Source organism: Ornithorhynchus anatinus, chromosome 10 (assembly GCF_004115215.2).
Source record: "Ornithorhynchus anatinus isolate Pmale09 chromosome 10, mOrnAna1.pri.v4, whole genome shotgun sequence".
Taxonomy (NCBI): Eukaryota; Metazoa; Chordata; class Mammalia; order Monotremata; family Ornithorhynchidae; genus Ornithorhynchus; species Ornithorhynchus anatinus.
This window is the reverse complement of record NC_041737.1, coordinates 15,104,350-15,121,076: the sequence shown is the minus strand read 5'-3', so window position 1 is coordinate 15,121,076 and position 16,727 is coordinate 15,104,350. Positions and strand designations below refer to the sequence as shown.

The 16,727-nt window shown below is 41.2% G+C and overlaps 1 protein-coding gene across 2 annotated transcripts in view; it reads left to right on the top strand.

Moving 5' to 3' along the window:
* The window catches only part of FGF14 (fibroblast growth factor 14), a 432,965-nt gene that overhangs the window by 141,406 nt on the left and 274,832 nt on the right, over window positions 1-16,727 (top strand). The window lies entirely within an intron of this gene.

Genomic DNA, 16,727 nt, shown 5'->3' with positions numbered 1-16,727 from the left:
GACACTCCACTGGAATCAGAGCAATTCCATCAGTTCTGGTGGTGAAGAATGGGAGAATGGAGTCCCATTGATAATTATGGTGTTTGTTAAGCACTTAATATGTGCCAAGCACTGTAGTAAGATACAAGATAATCAGTTTGGACACACTCCTTCTTAAACTATGAGCCCCATGTGGGTCAGGGACTAAGTAGGATTTAATCCCCATTTTAAAGATGACGAAAGTGAAGCACGGAGAAGGTAAGTGACTTTTCCAAGATCACCCAGTAGACGAGTGGGGGAAAAAGAGTTAGAACCCAGGTCCTCTGACTCTCAGGCCCATGGCATTTCTACTAGGCCATGAGATAAAATAAGGAATCACTTAACAAATTGGATTCTTGATCATCTTTATAAGTGCATGACTGGAATATTTGGTGTCCACTTTCTTTGTCGATGTCCTTTGGAGCCTATTTCATAGTCATCACCATCTTCTTATCTCATTAAATAAGGTTAAGACAAATGAAAAGTAGACAATCCAAGAAAGGATGAAGTACCATGGGAATGTCGACTAGTGGAGGCGTTCTAATATAGCCAATTCAAATAGACCTTTCTCCACTTTTGAGCTGTTTTTTTCCACTTCATTTTAAATTTCAAGGGAATGGAACATTGTTCCAGGTGGACTCTGCAGGTTTTGGAAGATCTGATTGAGATTGCCTTTGACTTTGACTTTATTTGCACATTTCCCAAGAGCGAGGCTGGTTGCTTGAGGTTCTAAAGAGCACCATCTACACCTGCTACTGGTGATGCCTGCAGGCCGCCCACTGCCTCCCATTCATCTCTGGGCAGGAGAGGCTTCCTTTTGCAATGGGTGGGTGAGAGACTGGGAGCCCAGGCTCTGAGCGGGGGTCAGGGGCAGCAGAATCTTCTCCCAACCCTTCGAAACACTAGAGGCTTCTGGAACTGTCAGAGGAGGGGTAAGGTGCAACAATCAAAGACTGCATAAATAGAAGCAGAAGTATCTAGTTCCAATGTTTGTTGTGAATCTCCTTGTTTGCTCTTCAGTGAAGTCATGACAAGGTGACAAAGGAAAACAGTTGGAAAGTCTTTATTTTGGCAGCAGGCCAAATGGAAAGTGATCAATTTCCCTACACAAAAGCTGCACACTTTGTCCAAGATGTTCAATTGTAAAGAAGTCCATTATGGCTGTTTAAACGAGACACATTTTCCATCAATGAATGCTTATTGACCACCTGCTATCTACCTTCCACCTTACAGATTGGGAACTACACAGAATGTTAAAACACATAGCCGCTGCCCCCTCGAGATCTTGTATTCTTTGAACAAAAAATTAAGACTCCCTTCAAGGTGGCTAAGTAATAATAATAACTGTGGTATTTATTAAGCACTTACTATGTGCCGAGCCCTGTACCGAGTGTTGGGGCAGATACAAGATAATCCGGTCCCAGATGAAGCTCACAGTCTAAGTAGGAAGGAGAAAGATAGCGTGACTAAGGTCACACTAGACAAGTGGCAGAAAAAGGATTAGAACCCAGGTTCTTTGACTCCCAGGACCGGCTTCTTTCCACTAGGTTATTTGATTTCTGAGTGTTTCAGAGCCCAGAGAATGCATTGAGTTTCAAAGCGTGTAATGTTTATAACATTGGACTAGATATTGCATAATGTATTACATATTCCTTTCTACATATAGCAATAGGTGAACTCTGCTTTAGATCAATGGCACCTATAGAAGTTGAACTCTGAAGAGGGAACTATACCTACATGAAAAGTTTTAAAACATTTTGTTCAAAATGAAGTTGTTGTCTGGCTACCTAAAATGAAAATTTAAATCAGTTTTCCTTGAAAATCAGTAGATAAGCTGCCTATTGATTAAACAAAGCATGTTTTATATAGAATTTCCCATTGTAATCACAATTTTTTGACTGTTAAGCTGTGTCTTGCATAGCCCTTTGTTTGCTTTTTACAGATTGAAATGAAAATTGCATTTGAAAAGGATACCCATACTTTGGTAATCCTAACAATACTTCTTTCTCTGATGGATGGGAACTGAACCCTTAATAAAGAAGTACTGAACTGTGCTAGCAACAAATTAATGATTGCAATTGGAGATTTATCCTTCTGGCGCCAGTAACACTGATGATTTTCAAGCCCTGTATATGATTTTAATGTGTGCGTGTGTAGAGTTGCCCGTCTTTGAAGTCAGTCAGTCGTATTTATTGAGCGCTTACTGTGTGCAGGGCACTATATTGAGTGCTTGGGAGAGTACAATACAACATATAACAGAAACATTCCCTGCTCACAATGAAGCGGGAACTGGTGTTGAGACCCCAGCAGTTGACACGTGTTAGCTCAAGAGACTGATGAGACTAAAACTATCTTTTAAATTTTGTACTTGTCAAGGTGATGCTTCCTGCATTGATGAGTTTGACCCCATACAGGCTCTGTCTCATTCTGAGTCTGCCCCTTGGTGTCCTAAACTTTATGAACCTATCACCCAAAGAGAGGAGCCCCCATTTCCAATTTCTACATGCCAGGCTGATCTGTTTGCTGTGTCTGTCTCAGAGCAACCCATTTCTCTCTCATATTGTTTGAGATTCTACCTCAGTGTGCCACTTTCTGACCACTCAGTTTATCATTCATTCTGTCCTCACAATCCACTTGAAGAAAGCTTCACTGCTACCATGTTGGTGAGCTAGCTGCGTTTCAGGCAATCTTACCTTGCTATTCGATGTGGACTCTGATTCTTAGGGAAATCTGGGGATACTGCTCAGGAAATCGGATGTGAACAGCTGTAAAATGCCTGGGTCTCAAAGCCATGGAGAAGGCTGGATACAACTACAGCTTTATAGGCCAAAATTTTGTCATCCTTTGTCAGAAATCTCTGTCAATTTCCCAAAAGTTATGTTGCATACTTTGTTTATCCATGCATATAGGATAGTAACCTGCCTCGGCAGCAGAATTCAGTGACATTACATTCTATTTTGCTGATGAAACATTTTTAATGTGTGTAGCGTTTGGCTGGTATATAACTCAGTTTTCTTCTAACTCTGCAAAGTGATTATTAATCACTTGCCTGTCCTCTTACCAGTTAATTGGAAGTGTTTTCTGACTTAGGTTTCTATACCACTCATTGCATCTTTGAATTTGGCAGCAAATAATAGTTTCACTCAGTAATGGGGAAAGGGTTGGGAAAGGTATCTTCAACTGTGACTTGACTGGCTAATCACTCACTCATTGACTCATAAATATTTCTCAGATTTTTACATAAATGGCTGCTTCCCAGATGCCTTGAGATTTACTTGAACATGGGTAGATTGGAGTATTGTCCATATGATCCAGATAATAGCTATGAAACTGTCATTTGAAAGGAGTTCTTTATTGCTAGCTTTTTTCCTAAATAGACATAAACCTAATTTTAAGGTCCAGCAAATTATGCTTGTGTCAAAAAAAAATAAATACAAGTTGGCTCTGGCCTTGGGACATTTTCTTTATTTTTTAGCACATTTGTAACTGCTATTACAGGACATCAGAAACTGCTCAAAATGTCCACCTCAACAATAGTTCTGACTTGGCTTGCTGTCAGCATCTCTCTGTCTTCTCCTACAGAAGGTCACGTTGTGAGTGTACCATTAGAAAGTACCCCAAATAGGCAGCCTTCCCTCCCACTTGGACTTTGAGCCACAGAAAAAAAAAAAAAGGACCCTCTTTCCAATTAATTGATGCAAGCTACAGACAATACCTTTCCAGCCACTGGTGAGTTTGTTAGAAAGCCAATGAAACAACCTGCCGAACTCCACAACTAGTCATAACATCTTGACTATTGTGGCCATGGTTACGTTACATGCATTCAAGGGCAAGTTGTTGTTTTCCTTCGGAGAGAGATGTTAAACGAAGGTATTCACTTAAAAGCTCAATGAGCTGAGCAGCTTCTTTTATAGTTGTTTGTGTTTGAAAGGACTTTGAAAATTATAGTGGAGAAACATTTACTTTTTTTAGCTTTTTAAGTTTCTAGGACTTTCAAAATTTTCACACATAAAGAGTTTACTCTTTAGTTTATGAAATTCTTGCCCAATTTCAGGTAATAGCCTTCAGAATAGGAGGTGCTGATAACAATAGAAATGTATTGATAGTGTGCAAGTGGCAATTTTCATGAGGCGTAATATCTTCGATCGAACTGCCTGAGGACTTCACTCTCTTCTCAAATACATTATTTCAAGTACTGGAACCTTCGCAGTTTTCACATTTGGGATTGGAGGCTGAAGAAAGTGGCTGATTTGGGGAATTCACATGCTTTTAAAGTTCTGTACACGAGCGACATTCTGTCTGATCAATTAAGCTGCTTCATCAAACCATGTTCAGTCTCTGTTTGCCATTTATCCCCATTTCTACAGGGAAAACAAATGGGGAGGGAAACCTCCAAATGTCAATTTTGGGGCAGGGAATATGTCTACCAACTCTGTTGTACTGTACTCAAGCAAAAACTTAATATAGAGCTCTGAACATGGTAAGCGCTCAAATATGATCAACCATTTATGGAAAATTGACTATGGAAATAAGCGGAAATGTCTTTAGTAGCTTGAGATTAAATCGTCCCTAGATGACTAGTTGTTTTTTTCCCATCTCCAAGAGACCTTGTACTAGTTCTAGAGTTTGCTCTAGAAACCCCCAGAGTCCATGAGTACATGGCAAATTAGAATGGAAATGGGAATGTACTAGAACAGTTTGCTCATGGTCAGAGATTAAATTGTGCTTACGGTTTTCTTCTAGAGCAAAACCTCATTAATTATGGCCTACTAATTCAGAATTTATGCTACTTTAGACTGAGGTTGATCATTCAGAGTCATAATTCAAATGGAAATATCATTAACGGAGAACTAATCATGGAAACAAAGCCTGGAAAATCTGCTCTAGGGGCCTAATGGGCTGCCATAAAATGGGGGTGATGAGGAGAGGGAGAAGAAAGAAAAAACAGCAGACCCAGAGAGGGAGAGTAAGGGAAGAGGAGGTTCAAATAAAAAAAAGTATGGAGGAGAACGGGGTGGAATTTAGGGAGGGACAAAAGTCAGAATAGGATGTCTACTGATATTTCTAAACATCTATCATCCCTTAATTCCTTCTCAATCCATATTGAATGAATTCTTCAACTTTAATGTAGAATGTGTTCAATTCTTGACTACATTTGGTACTTTGTTACAAACTAATGCTTTCTGTAAACTTCATCTCTTTGAACTCTTTCACCATTTTTCAGTGATTTTTATTCATTTATTTGCTTTCTTTAAATTCCATTTGTTAAGCACAGGTTACAAATCAACCATTGGTGTAGATATAAGATAATCAGACACGTTAATCCTGTCCCACACCGGGTGCAATCTAAGGGAGAGTAAAGGAACAGGCATTTAACCTGGGAGAGTATAAACAGGCATTTAATCCCCATTTTATAGATGAGGAAACTGAGGAACAGAGAAGTTACTTGCCCAACATCAAACACCAGGCAGTAGTGGAATCAGGATTAGAACTAGAACCCCAATTCCTAGACTCATGCTCTTTCCATTATAACACACTGATTGATGCAAGACCTCTTAATTCCCAAAGTTTTGCTGTTAGTGGAGAAAACAAAACTTCTACATCTGTCCATGTGGTGCACCTTGCATCAGTGCCCTGAATTGTGAAGGTGACATTTAACAGTCAAATCCCTGAGTTATATGTATTGTGGGATGGTCGTGATCTGCAGCGTGGCTCAGTGGAAAGAGCCCGGGCTTGGGAGTCAGGGATGATGGGTTCGAATCCCAGCTCTGCCACTTGTCAGCTATATGACTGTGGGCCTCAGTTACCTCATCTGTAAAATGGGGATTAAGACTGTGAGCCTCACATGGGACAACCTGATTACCCTGTACTTACTTCAGCGCTTAGAACAGTGCTCTGCACATAGAGCTTAACAAATGTGTGGCTCACTGGAAAGAGCACGGGCTTTGGAGTCAGAGGTCATGGGTTCGAACCCGGGCTCTGCCACTTGTCAGCTGTGTGACTTTGGGCAAGTCACTTAACTTCTCAGTGCCTCAGTTACCTCATCTGTAAAATGGGGATTAAGACTGTGAGCCCCACGTGGGACAACCTGATTCCCTTGAGTCTACCCCAGCGCTTAGAACAGTGCTCGGCACATAGTAAGCGCTTAACAAATACCAACATTATTAACAAATACCAACATTATTATTATCTGGTGTTTCTGGTGATACCTTTTATGAGTTCTATCTGAATGCTCATTAACAAATTTGGGGAAGAGTTTTTGGCTAACTCTGAGTTCCAGCTTGGATCTATTAATGATAAGCTTCATATGCATTTGGGTTTTCACTCCACCTTTTTTTCCATGGCACTTATTTATATACTCAGTTGCTTTTGTTTTAGTGTCTGTCTTCCCTGCTACACTGTAAACTCCTTGAGGGCAGAAACTGTAACTTTAGCACATTTGTACTCACCCAGATGCTTAGTTCAGCACTCCGAAGAGAGTATTACTACAGTATTTTGTAGACGCCATGCATCAGGCACTGTTCTAAGCACTGTGGTAGAAATATGTTAATCAGATTGCGCACAGTTCCTGTTCCATGTGGAGCTCACAGTCTAGGTGGACAGACAGCAGGTATTAAGTACTTCATAAATACTATTGATTGAGTCTAACTCAATTCCTCATTTCTTTTCATGAAAGTTGCTCCTATGTCCTTGCTCCATATCCTTTGGCGTCCTGTGATAATTTCCACCTAAAGCTCCCCAGGAAGTGCTTTATAGTACATTTACTCAATTTTAGGCTCCAGTAAGGTGGGACTTGTGGCACTAGACTTTTGTTCTCATTTCCTTTTGATTTGAATCCAAATGTAGAAAGGAAAGGAGCAGATCTAGCTAAAGAAAAATTTTTGTTTTGAAAAAATAAAGAACAAGATGGTGGGCTGGGCTGATCCTGAAAATATGATATTGGGAAAACATCTGCAGCAATTCCTGAGGGAAAGAGAAGTTTCTAAGGCTATGAACTTAAGCAATACCGTCATTGGGTCAGGCCAATGTTCCATCCAGCCTAGGCCTCTGGCTCCAACAGTAATTTCAGGATTCTTAGAGAACCCAATGTGATAGTGGCCCCCCGAATATCCCTCTTAAAGTTAGATCATCTAAAATCCCTGAGTCTTCCCTCTATGTTCTAAGATCCATGTCCGTGTCCTGGTGAGTTATAACTGAAAGCAAACACATAGCCAACAGCATTTTCTGAATTCTCAGCAGCAAAAATTCCTCTTTCCACCAGTTCAGTTCAATGGTGTAAGTTTCTCTAAAATGCAGTTCGTGTCCATCATTAGAAACAAAACAAAACCCAAACAAATTATCTTTCCGGTAAGACTTAGATTGGCCAGTCAAGACAGATGCTGTTAATAGCTAATTTGATCCAAGCAGGAGAATTTGTTCTTCCAGTTATGTGTGACTTTTGCTTTAATTTAACTTTAATGTTCTGAAGGGTTATATTTTATAGCAGTAAAGAGCATACTTACCAGGCTTAAATCATTGAGGCTGATAGATTACGTCTTGATAAGGACAACCTATTGACTTCCGAAATTTCCACTGATCTCACTGAGTGCCTGGTCTCCATTAATTTGATTTAAGAATGTCTTCCTAGTAAATAGAAATATTGTCTGCCAACAGGAGCAGACAGTGCCTCAGACGATAGGCCCGCCAGTTCCTTAGAGGGGAGACAGTGTGGCTAGACTCTACGCCCAGGGGGATTTTGATCAGCTCCATGATCTGTTTCTCCTTTGAAGGAGCTGGGGGTTTCTTGATCGATCTAATTTTCTTTTCCCTTTTCTCGCCAGTTTAAATTGTTTAGACTGTGAGCCCGTCACTGGGCAGGGATTGTCATTATCTGTTGCCGAATTGCACATTCCAAGCACTTAGTATAGTTCTCTGCACGTCGTAAGTGCTCAATAAATACTATTGAATGAAAGTAACTTTAAAATTGGCATGTTGTAAATTGGTCATGAAATTTCAGTTCTTGTTTCCAATTCTTTTAAAATCGTGCACGTCAACTGCCATCTCTCAGTGGGGAGATGAAAGGCAGAAGCTAAAGAAGGAAATAATGGACAGTGCAGCTCTTGTAGAAGGGTGGTTTGATATGTCCGAGACAAAAGTAGCCAAATGAGACAGGTGTCAGGAGGAGAAAACAAAGGGTACAATTGAAAAGAAAACCTGTCTTGCACTGAACCATCGTGCTGACCTAAAATGGCCTTTGTATATTAGGAGCAGATGGGCATTAAACCAATGCTAGCCTGGAGGTTGTCGAAAGTAGCTGTTTTGGCCTCTTCTTTGTAAAATGGGAATGGAAAAACTTGTTTCTGGATCAGCCAAAAGGCTGGGAGAATTTAGGATGAGAAAGAACGTTCAGCCTGAACGCAGACTGTTAGTTTACAACGAACCCACCCTTTGTAGGTCGTGTGTCACTGCCTGACGCTGCCTATAACCATCCTCCATTGGTGAGACACTTGGAATTTGCTTCAGCAGGCTGGCATTATTCCATTTGGTTTGTCAGGTGCTCCTCAAACTCCTTTTAAAGTGGGGAGGAGGAGAATTCCATTTAAATCGATATATTGTTCTCCTTACGGAAGGTCACCTGCCATGCTCTCTCTCCTATGGGTATTTTTCATTTAGTGAAGGACAGCATGATTGCCATCAATTTGACCCTACCAATGGTAATGTGAGCCTTGTTATCACAAAGTATAAATAAAAAAAGAAAACTCTGGCATTGAAAAGGGCATTCTTAGTACAGAAACCTTCCATTGAAATGACAGCAGCCTGCAGGGAGCTCTGCAACATTGTTGCGGGAGTATGTCTGGTGGTGAAAACACTTTGTTTACAAATATTTCCATCACTGAATGAATGAGTTTAATATCATCTAGTATTTGAGTGCCTTCTGGGCGCCTGACCCTGTACCTTTTCCAGGAAACTGCTAACCAGCTAAAGATGTTAGGCGGCAATATGGAGACCGGATGTTCCGACCACACTTTAAGTGTATAGTCAATCAAAGGTGTTTATTGAACACCGATTGTATGCAGAGCGCTGGACTAAGTGCTTGGGAAAGTGCAATAGAAGTAGACAAGATCCCTGCCCTCTAGAAGCTTACGGACTATTGGGGGAGGTGGACATTAAAGTAAATTACAGGGGAGGTGAACGAGAGTAAAGATATGAAAATAAGTGTGGTAGGAGTGGGATGAATACCTAAATGCTTAGGGGATTAAAACTCAGTGCATAGGTGGTGAAGTCGGGAGAGAAAATAGATTCTATTTATTGCTATTGTTCTTGTCTGTCCGTCTCCCCCGATTAGACTGTGCGCCCGTCAAAGGCCAGGGACTGTCTCTGTCTGTTGCCGATTTGTACATTCCAAGCGCTTAGTACAGTGCTCTGCACATAGTAAGCACTCAATAAATACTATTGAATGAATGAAAAAATAGAGTGAGAATCAGTCATATGTATCAAGTACTTATTGTGTGCAGAGCATTGTACTGAGCACTTGGGAGAGTACAACGTAACAGAATTGATAGACACATTCCCTGCCCTCAATGAGCTTACAGTCTAGAGATGAGAGATTAGTCGAGGAAGGCTTTCTGGAAGAGATGTGATTTTAGCATGGGCGTTGCAAATGCGTGGTCATCTGTCAGAAATGAAGGGGGAGTGAATTCCAGGCAGGAGAAAGGGAATGAGCGAGAGGTCAGCACTGGGAGAGCATAAAGCAAAGCCCAGTGAATATTTGTATTGGAGGAGCAAAATGTTTGGGCTGGATTGTAATGGGAGAGAACTGAGGATAGGGACTAGAGAGAGAACTGAACAAGCACTGAAAGTAGAAGGTGAGGAGTTCCTACTTGATGCAGAGATCCATGTGAAGAGCGTACAGCAGAACAGTTGCTTCGGCATCCTGGGCATTACCTCATTCTTCTACAGCTGGCCCAACCTTCTTGCTCCCAGAACCACGCCCCCATTTCTGGGGTAGTGGGCCGGGAAGGGAGGGGTGGGTGGGCGCGAGGGAGGAGGGCACGTAAAAGAGGGGTCTCGACTCTCAACCCTCAAGACTGCAAGCCCATTGTGGACAGGGGACTTGTCGAACAGCTCTCTTATATTGTACTCTCCCAAGTGCTCTGAATACTGTAAGCACTCAATATAGGCGACTGATTGAGCTGCACCTTTCCCCTATAAGTTTCTGCACTTGCTGGGCATCACGGATAAGAAGTAAATTCCTGTTAATACTGATGCGTTTTGTAAAGAGTAATGGCATAATTCTTTTGACTGTTCAGTTCATTAAATGATTGCCGATCCCTAAATTTCAAAGCACGCTGGGTGAGTGGTAGCTGTAGAAATGAATGACTTTCTTAGCAGGTTGCTTTAACGGTCTTTTCGAAGAAATCTCCATCTTTGTCAATATTTCTTCCCAGGTGTTGAATAATTTAAAGAGCGGCAGTCTCAACAATGTGTAAAGGAAGTTGGAGGTAACTGCCTTCAGCCACGGTTTCTATTCTTTCTGTTGAAAGCACAGGGACATTTCTCACGGTGGGGGAAAATAGAGTTGATACTTTACTATGTAAAGTCCTGGCAGCAAACCTGATTAGAATAACTGAGCCTCTGAGGGGCTTGCTGCTAGTCACTCTGCGGAAGGCTGATGTACCATGTTGAATGGGTTTGTCCCTCCCTCATTCTTTTCCTTAATGGGACTGTTATGCTTTTCTCATGGTCTAGCGGAGGAAAGACCAGATGACTGGGAATCGGGAGATCTGGGTTCTTATCCCACCTCGGCCATTTTTTATTTGCCTGTTGTGTGATTTTGTTTAAGTCACTTAATTTATCTGTGCAGAGAAGTTCTTTTTTACTGAGCACTTACTGCATGAAGAGCACTGTACTGGGTGGGAGAGTACAGTATAACAGAGTTAATAGAGATGTTTCCTGCCCACAGTGAGGTGATCTAGAATTTCCCCTGTTTCCTCTTCCTCCCCTTAGACCATGAACACCAGGTGGGACAGGGACTGTGCCTGATTTGGCTGCCCGGGGGTTTAGCACAGCTGTTGGCACAAATATTAATTAATATTTATTTAGATATTAGCATGATTATCACTATCATTTCTAATTACTGGATGTTAATCTGATGATTTCCCATGTCACTCATCTTCAGTCACTGTGGCCACTTAAGCACTGGTTCCCATATTTCCTTAGTTTCACTTTTTTTTTTTTAACCACTTTTGCTTTTTTTAAAAAAAGAGAAGATTACAGCCTTTCCCTCAGATCGTGGTGTCTTTCCATGAGGTGAAGTTGTGTGGAGATTCTGTCTCCATCTTGTCCTCCCAGGTGTACTGGTCTGCTTCAGTGAAAACGTCATGCAGGGCTGCCTAACAGTCGGAGTAGCCAGTTCCAGCTATGCTCACCGTGAGACTGAGCCGTGACCGCACCACATGGTGGACACAGCTGGATCATGCCCCTTTGACTGGAAATTATGGTTCGGAGCAGCACTACAGTGTGTTTGAACAGACATGGCCATGGTATGAAAAGCTAAACAGAGAGTTCACTAACTCTTCCTAGGCCACAACCAGCTCCTTTCCCTCCCCTTGAGAACCACCTGCCATCAGAGGGATTTCCTGCCAGATAATCCATTTGTTTCCCCTCTCTGAGAAAAGTCGGGATTCTCTCTGAGCTCTGAATTCGAGGGAGCTGGTGGTAGCGGAGAGAGGTGCTCACTCAGGGAAAAGATGACTGTGGATAAGGAGAGGGGCGGTGGAGGGGAGGGGAAGCAGATGGTAGGAGAGAAGAGATGAGGGCAATGCTAATGAGTTTATAGGTAAGGGGTTAGTGTTAATGAGTCTCCTTCCTGTTCCCTAGCTCTCAGCTTTTGAAGCATTTTGAAAATGACACTTTGTGATCACAAGCAAAACATCTGCATGTCCAGATTGCCAAGCAGGTTTCCTAGGATGTATATAAATACCACCAAATACCACGTAGAGATCCATTGTTTCATGTCACTGGAGGCTTTAGCCTCCCTGTTCCCACTACAAAATCTGGAGTTGAAATTGTCTTGCCATTGAGCAGCCGCTTTGTTTTGAGTAAAATGCACTTGGATTGGATTTGTAGTAATTCAATGTCCTTCATCTTGTCTTGGAAAGCCTTGTAAAACGAAATAAGAATCTTAAAGAGGAGGAGCAGAGTAGAGTGCTCTGTATACGAGAAGTGCTCAATTAAATAGTGTTTAATTGAGGAGCTGGTATAGCCTCAGCAGCGTGGCTCAGTGGAAAGAGCCTGGGCTTGGGAGTCAGAGGTCATGGGTTCAAGTCCCAGCTCAGCCACTTGTCAGCTGTGTGACTTTGGGCAAGTCACTTTACTTCTCTGTGCCTCAGTTACCCCATCTGTAAAATGGGGATAAAGACTGGGAGCCCCATGTGGAACAACCTGATCATCTTGTATCCTCCCCAGTGCTTAGAACAGTGTTTTGCACATAGTAAGCACTTAACAAATGCCAATATTATTATTATATTATTACTTTACTGGGGCCCAGTTCCCTGAGACTGAGTACAGGGAGGTTTCAAACAACATTAAAAATACTTTGAAAGCTTTCAGAGTAAAGACATCTCTGATTTTTTCTTTAATTCCTTGAAAACATGATCTCTCTCCCACTGTCCTGAATCTTTAATGGGTCCAGGACCAAATGAAAAGACTGAGATCCTAACGAAGAGGAAAGGCAGTGAGACTGTAGGGCGAGAGACTGACACTGGAATTTTTTTTTTTTTCTGGTATTTGTTAAATACTTACTATGTGCCAGTCCCTGTACTAAGCCCTGGAGTAGATATGAGTCATTCAGGTTGGACACAGTCCATGTCCCATATGGGGCTCTCAGTCTTAATCCCCATTTTACAGATGAAGCAACTGAAGCACAGAGATGTTAAGTCACTTGCCCAAGGTCACACAGCAGACAAGTGGCAGAGCCAGGATTAGAACCCGGGTCCTCCTGGCTTCCAGACCCGTGCTCTATCCACTAAGTCATGCTGCTTCTCAGCATGAGAATTGAGAAGTGCAAGATTTTTATTTGTCCTTTAGTTTGAAATAGTTAAAGAACACTTCCCTGGGTTCCAAAGACTTTGCTACTCCTGACGGTGACATTTTATTCATATGCATGAGTGACTGAAAAGACAGATGCACAAGGAACAATCCTTTTCACAAAGTGTGTTTGTAAATATTGTCCTTTGCCTGTTTCAATTTTGCTCTTGCCATAGGGAAATTTGGACTCTATTATATTGCTCTGTATTCCTTCAGTTTAATCTTAAACTCAATGTTAAATTGAAATTAAACTCTGTAAGTATCCTGAAAGATGTTGGCTTTGAATCACTTTTCTGCTTCCTTGTCTATCGTTGAATCATTGGACAGTGTGTGCTGCTGGGGTAGCATAATTCAATGTCAGAATTCATCTCGACTGCATTTTACTGTTGGATATGTAATTTGTCAAATTTAGGTTGTCTGGCCAGTTGTTACTCTGTAGAGCTTTGCTGATTCTGTAAAGTGGATCATGGTTGTTGGTATGCATCACTGTTATAATCCCAAAAGCAGGGTACTTTCTGCTTTGCTAAGTAAGTAAGGTTTGCTGTGGTTCTATCTGTTGGTCTCTTTCTCTCAAAATGTAAATAAAATATTATTTTATTTCAAGTAAAGCTTAAGAATTAATGGTAAGTAAAATTCCCACTGTTCACTTGAAACTTCATCATGCACATCTTTTTATTAAGTAGCTCATTTATGAGCAAAAATGATGTCATAAAATGTCCATTACTTTGTCCTTAATATTGCTTGTTTTTATAGTATGCTGTTATAGTAGATCCATGAGAAATTCATAAATCTGTTAATCCAGGCTAAAATTCTACCCTAACCCCTTTACAAATTTGATTCTTTAATTAGGTAGAACCTCCTGACATTGCTTGAAATCCGTTCTTTCTGTTGCTTTAAAAAATAACCTAAACCCACAAATAACTGAATTACAATCCAGACCTGTCTAAACTTGATTTTATTATTCTGTTTTATTTGGTAATTTAGTTTATAATAAGAAAAATAAGCACACACATTCCTTAGCAGAAAAGAGCCAGGGAAAACATAACGATGGCTCATGAATAATGCAGGCATTTTGCTGTTTATGTCATTTCCATCTGTTGTGTGCTTAGTATTTAGGGTATTTATAAGACAAAACTGATAGAAGCATGTATCATCTGCTAATGTGTATATTATTTGAACTGCAATTATTATATTTTTATGACATAAACATCATGCCAAATATCCTGGTGTTGTAAAAGTATTTGATGAAACTCACAGTTTTTTTAACCATGGTGAACTAATTATTTGTTTATTACAGTAGCTATTGCCACACTTAATATTCAAGTATTTCAAAATACTTTGCCAGCCTTAGCCAGAAGCTTTATCCAAAGACCCACAGATGATGAAAGACAGAGCTGGGAATCAAATCAAAATTTCCTTTAGTTTCATTAGAATTCATGGCACCTTACTTGTCACGAACTGCATCTGTGTTAAGTGTAAAAACTACCTTGAATACTGTACCGACAGAAGAGTGGCCGCAGAAAAGAGAGGAATTTTTCTTCTCCAGAAAATGAAGTGCAAGAGCCCGTGGCCTAGCTCTGCAAAAGGACAGCACATAAATGCGACTGATTGATTTCTGGTGACTCCTTCAGTTGACCAGTTGCTCAAGGGCCCGGCTAGTCTCCGAAAACACGTTTTGGGGCCATTTCTTTTCTAGACATTAATGAATCACTAGCACCACTGTGCTCAAGTGAAATGATGACCTAAGCAGGAAGCCTGAAGCCTTGTGCCTTTTGGTTCTGCTTTAGGAAGAGGAGGAGATAAAGGCCTTCCTGGGCTGGACTTAGGCCCAGGAGGGAAATGAGAGAGGAAGGGACTGGGGACTTCTAGCAAATCAGGCCAATGAAGAAGCATATGGAGAGGTGGAAGTAGGATGATTAATATTGGCCCTCAATAACAAGGGACTCGAGAACATGCGTACAAAATCACATGTTATTCCAGGAAAGGAGGGTACGGTGATTTTCACGAAGGACAAGATTCTAGACGGTATTCTTCTTTATTGATTAAGCTAAATACCCAATTGATCTTTTCCTCAGTGACCAAGCAGATTTGAAATTCTTCTTTGGTCCTTTACAGATTTCAAAGTATTTAGCTATTTTACCTATTGGTTATGATTTATTCTCTTCTGGGTTCCATCCACATTTAACGAAGCTGCCCTTCACCTTTCACTGAGTGTGCCTAATGGGATACAAGGACAAGTTATTGATCACTCTTGGGTCTCAGTTTCTCAATCTTGAATATGGATATAGAAGCAAGCCTCAGCTGCCTCCATTTGCCAAGGTTGTTATGATGATAAATGTGAAAATTTACACAATAAAATCCACATTATCTGGTTTGCTTGGGAACGAGCAGGAGGTGGGTAATGGAAAAACTAGATATCCCAGTGAATCTGACTAACTGAAGATCATGCTCATCACTCAATCACTCAATCGTTCGTGTTCATGCCTCTTTCATACATGCCCTGGACAAGAGAAGTGAAAGGAGAAGTTGGGTTGCCACTGTTGAGATGTCTGGGAGCCAGGAGCTGGGTTGGAAACGTGGAGCGATAGAGTAAAGAGAGAAACTGGCTTTATGTGGCTAGAGCTGGAGACCAAACTGGATAAGCTAGACCTCTGGATGGGCGAGGAATGTAGAGCTAGAAGAGGTGTAAGATGCAAAAATGTACTCTTCTCTTTGGCAGGAACTATACTAACTATAGTATAACAGGTACTATATTCACCTATAGTTTATATAAATATTGGAGAATATTAGTGGAAGCATGTTCTGTGGATGAGTTCGCTTGCCCTTCTCAAACAGCTGAATCTGATCGCTAACATTATTTAAAATTATGCAGGATCATTGTTCTCAAAAATATGGAAGTTATAGCTGTAAAAACTGATCTTCATGAAATTGTGGTTCTGGGATCCAAAATCTGGAATGCTTTTAGGATGTGACATAGTTTAAATGTCTATCTAGTTAGCTCTAGTTTTAGAAGGAGCATGGGAAAAGAAGCAAATTTTAGAGGGCTGTGTATGTTTATGCATTTGAGCTTGAACGCTTACCGCCCAGCAAGAAACTGAAGGTGTCTATTAGTTCTGGCACAGCGTGACCCAGAAAAGTGAGGTGAAGCTCCATTCCTGCTGTATGAGCTGGTGCAGGGAAAATGTGAACCGTCACTTTTCCAAACTATTAAATCCTTTTGCACCTTTAGAATGGGTTTCCTTCCATTCCGTTTTAGAACTGACAAATCGACAGATCAAAACCTAATGTGGGAAAAAGCTCTAGGAACATTGGGATCGCCCCAAGAAGCACTGGGAGTTCTTGAGCATATTGATACCACCAGCCTTTTTTCTTGTCTTGTCTTACGCTGTTGAGTCATCACCGACCCAGAGAGATTCCACGTCCACATCTCTCCCAGAAAGCCTCACCTCCATCTGCAATCGTTCCGGTAGCGTATCCAGCATTATACCCAGTGGTAAAAACATCCCAGTGGGTTAAAGAAACAATGACAATAATGATGGTATTTATTAAGCACTAACTTCGGACCAAACACTGCAGTAGGTACAAGGCACTCGGATGAGAGACAGCCCCCATCCCACATGGGGCTTACAGTCGAAGAGGGA